This window comes from Branchiostoma belcheri, unplaced genomic scaffold, assembly GCF_001625305.1.
Source record: "Branchiostoma belcheri isolate BF01 breed outbred unplaced genomic scaffold, Haploidv18h27 scaffold200, whole genome shotgun sequence".
In the NCBI taxonomy this organism is placed as follows: Eukaryota; Metazoa; Chordata; class Leptocardii; order Amphioxiformes; family Branchiostomatidae; genus Branchiostoma; species Branchiostoma belcheri.
This window is the reverse complement of record NW_017803492.1, coordinates 221,410-226,212: the sequence shown is the minus strand read 5'-3', so window position 1 is coordinate 226,212 and position 4,803 is coordinate 221,410. Positions and strand designations below refer to the sequence as shown.

At 38.7% G+C, this 4,803-nt stretch overlaps 1 pseudogene; it reads left to right on the top strand.

Moving 5' to 3' along the window:
- The first annotated feature begins 1,448 nt into the window (after positions 1 to 1,448).
- LOC109469363 lies at positions 1,449 to 2,926 on the top strand (annotated as a pseudogene).
- Positions 2,927 to 4,803: the final 1,877 nt, after the last annotated feature.

Genomic DNA, 4,803 nt, shown 5'->3' with positions numbered 1-4,803 from the left:
TATACTGCTGTACGCACTTTATAATCGATTCCAGTTTGTAGTTTGTTTTCTTTTTCCAGATGGGTAACATTTTGTGGCGTTCTGAAGAAAACACGCTCCGGGAACTAAGTTAAAGTCCCAGATGAAGAAATTAGATTTGGAGCTTGACGAAAAGACAGAGGGATAAGGATGTCAATATAAACAAACTAGATTTGTTGATATCATCATCATTATCATCACGATGCCTCTGGATTATAAATCCGGTGACGTGAAAAATAACGTGATAAAATGCACGAAAACTTGGTTTACTGAATTAGGAATGGCGTCTTTGACCTTGTCTAGATTGATATGTAGGATTTTGTCATGATAATCCTACGAAAGTTTTAAAAAGCTACAAAATTGTTAACTGTTAAAATGTACAATGCATGTACTGATGACTGAGAGAAGCTCTACCAGTATATGGTGCTAACTGTATTGACTATTATGTGTACATCAGTCTCTTGTGATTTGAATTAATATCAAAATATGGATTTGGACAATAGCACATTTTCATCTTACTTTGTGCATCCATTCGTGCACATCACCATATATCAATGAATTGACAAGTAAGTGCTTTAGCTATCCCAATAAAGCTGAAGTGGTCATATTTGCCTCATTATACATGTTCGTCTTTTGTTGGTACTAGTATGACAGCATTATGTACTTGCTTAATCACATGACACATAAAAGCAATTTGGTGCTCTGCATAAATATTTTATTATCATATGTTGATGACTATCCATTAGTATGTAGCGGGCCCTTTAGGCAGTTTCATTCTAGAGTTGTATATATACGATAACGGGACTGGATTGTTGTCAAAAGGTTCGGAAAAAAAACATTAAAATTTCGGTGTTAATTATGACTTGCACATGTCGTGTTGCATTGTATGTGTTATTACTACTGTCTTTAAAAATTACACATGACTTTTTGTCACAAGCAGATCTTGTAGTTTTCCAATATGGGTAAAATTTTGGATACAATTAGATTTCTCGTTGCAACTGCGTATGCCGTCACAGCATTAGGCTACAACTAGCCCGCCGAGTTAGGAAGTCATGCTTAGCTTCAAGTTCTGCATTAAAGAACGACTGCGACATTCGGACCGCCTAACCACGGGAGTCCTGCAAAATCCCATGAGATATATGGATATATTCAACAAGAAGTACGAAGAGATACCGCGAAATCTCTACTGGTACTGTTAGGGCTTAGGGAGTATACAAACATAGGAGAAGACAAATGTTGTTAGTCTCTTATCTACGTGCTATAAAACTTTACCGTCAGTATTGAGTGACAGCTCATGTGACCTTTCTCTTCGCAGATCGCCGGGTGACCTTTGACACCAAAGAGAACATGGCGGTTAGGCATAAGGAAGCAATCTTTACTAAATTCGTCAAACCACTACAGCATTTTCATACCTAGAGCGAATGCAAAAGATGGCGTATTCATCATGTATGCCGGTTAGCAAGGAACCATTCATGTCGGGAAAGGGGGGTTCGCAACATTCTCGAGATTTTACGAAGGGAGCTACAGGATCTACATAACGAGGGAAACCAGGTCAGCCAATGGTTGCGGTTCACGATTTGCGAACGGTAAAGGTAGCGGCCAACGACAAAAGCAAAGAAGGCGTGAGGGAAGATGGAATGAAAAGTCCATTTGGAGCTTCTATGGCAAAATTAAAGGCCCCGTTTGATCCCAAAAACTCACGTCAAGACAAGGGGGCGTTCCACTAGAAGGTCCCCAGAAAGACGCGGGGCGTCAGGACGATCGTCGTCGTGTGAGGTTTTATATTCTAATAGAGACGCTAGAAAACAAAGACCCTTCCAGGGACCGCTTGATGATGTCTTGAAAACACTGAAGGATGACAAGCTTGGTCCAAAGTTATTAGAGCAGATTGCAAGCCTGAAGATTGAACACGATAACCTAAAGTCCCAAGTCTCCCTGTACAAGTGGAAGCTTAGCAATCCCAAGAGCTTAGATGAAAGGTACGTGGCATAAAGGACACCATATATTATATAATAATTTCCTTGGTCGCATACACATGAAAAATTATGTAAAAGATCTTTCAAGCTACTGATGCTAGGTCATGTATTCGTAGTATCTTGCAGGACAAAACTTAATCAACGTAAAGACTCGAGTATTGTACTGTATGTTTGGAAATATTGTGTCCACTGATTCATAATACAACTTAGTTTCAAAAGTGAAAACTTCTTAGTATACACAAAATAACGTTTCTATTTTATAAAGATTAGTCAAAGACGTTTTAGACACCTGTGACATTAGGCCGAATACACTTTCATAAAACGCCGGAGGATTTTATCAATTCTAAATGTCGCTATGTCACATGCTATTAAAATAACAATGCAATACTTTGTTCTTTTATAATTTTATGGCCTCGAATGAAAGATATCTGGAAAACGTGAGTGAAAAAATCCGCCCATCAACACTTGTAAATCGCTTCAAGGACTTAGAAAGCACAGAATGGCTTAACGCGAAGGATGCTATGGTTAAACATTTCGGAGAGGACGATGAGGGCATCTTTCACCTGCTTTGCAGCACTCTGACGGTACATAAAATGCTGTTTTGAAGTTACAATTACTACCTATAAAGACAAATGTCATTGCTATTGATTAGATCTAGATTTATTCACTCGTTTTAGAAAACTAAACGTCTTTGTAGAAGTGTACGTATTCCCGGATATATAATTTGAGACTTAAATACATCCAAAAGTTTACAAACGCGCACCATTACATATTTGACCAAAAAAAATTATTACTTTTGCACTACTCAGGTCGCCTACCAGTTCGCCAAAGAACAACTACATGAACTGTACCGCCACCAGAACGCTATTCTCCGCGGCTGTGTTCACTTTGAAGATTCTGCTACCCTCGTAGAAGCAACTATCTACATCTAAGTACAATGTATCTTTGTTATTGACATAGTCACCATATAGCAGCGAAGCAGAAGCACGCCTTTCTGAATTTTGATTCCTCTTTCTTTTTGTGGAATGTATACAATACTTTGGCATGTATATTCTAGGCTTGTTCGCCAACAAAGTCATCAGAAGAGGAAGCAAACCAGCTGCCTGTCGGACTACGAGACATTTTGAACAAACGGTGGCGGTCTGAATCAGAAACATGTTGCATTCAGCAGCTTAAAGAGGTTTGTTTAGCTCTTTTCTATTATAGCAAACGTCTTTAAGTAACAGTTTAGAACATGTGCCAACAGTTTGAACATTAATAAGAAAAGCATGCACTACGTACTTCAAGTACATTTTTTTTCTGCAGAGGAGTAATGCGCGTCTATGCGTATTTTTACAGAAAACGATGTCTGTTCTCAGCAAGGCGTATGAATTGCAGTTGAAAGAAACTGGGTGCAGTGACGTTTTCGGGCAATATCTCTCGGCATGTTGTAGACTCATGTGTCAAATGAACATCATGCAGCCCCCGATGTACATATCGACTAAAGGCGGGGTTTACAATGAAAGCGACCATCGTGTATGGTACAAGTGTGAGAGGAGTTCTAACGCTAGGATTAGGTTCTATGTGTGGCCTAGTTTATATGACAGTGTAGGTGGAAAGCTGCTTCACCAAGGGTTGGTGTTTCTTGAAAAAAGTCAGCGAACGGAAAAGCACCAAACAAGTGCGATCCAAAACCGACGCCGATGAACATTCATTCATTCACTCACTCACATACCCTCCCTCCCTCCCTCCCTCCCTCCGTCACACACACACACACACAAACACTAACTCATACTTACCCTCACTCATCACACTCACTCACTCACTATGTAAATGTAATTAAGTTAGAAATTAGATGCATTTCAGATGCCGATAGATCAGAAACATTGTATGTCTATTGTAGTGCAGAACTTTCGAAACTGCCTGTTATTACTTGTAATAGATAGCCAGCTTAAGGATACTAGCCTGGCAAGACTGTTTCATGAAAGTGATTCTTTATTGACACAACAAAAAAGTGCAGAGACTTTTGTATGGTCTTCTACCACTTAACTAAGGCTCTAACAAAGCTAAATACATGTGTGGATAACGTCATCTTACGTACAGAGTATATGTATGATGTAACAATAAAGGTTAACTATTCTCTAACATGTATTCTCTAAGATCGAAACATTCTTTCATGTATTTTCCTATATGAACACTGTATTGGTTATCTCCCATGAGAATGTAGTTGTATTTATCTATAGGATCTAACGTATTGAAACCAATTGAACAGGCGGAAAGAAAGGTGAACAGCAATAGGCGCTTATTATTGTATAGTGTACAGTACATTATAAAATGGTGCTCATTTTCAATCATGTTTGGACAAAATGGACAGAACCTTTGGTCATTTGGCATTTCATATCAAATTGATCCTGGTATGAAATATATAGGCTAAACCAAAGGAAACTTCGCGTGTAAATCATGCCACAGTAATTCAAAACAAACCTTCTCTCTATATATATTTGATTGATGGTTGGAGCGCATGTATTTGTAATATAGGGTAAGCGTCAAACCCTACGTAGTATAGGGTGCTATAATTAGGGCTGGTCGTTACTTTTAATCACAGAACAAACGTGTGTTTATCATTCAATTCTATACTTTTACTAGATACAATGATCTTGTTCTAATTGTTGTCCTTGTATCTTGGATTGAGCTGTAATGTTTTGTAATTTGTCTCTGCCAGTTATAATTATAATTTAACAGTCGTTGAATGGCCATACATTCGAAATGCATATTCACGGTGTTGTAACAGTGGGGGGGGGGGGGGGAGGGATAGGTTGGCTACCAACCT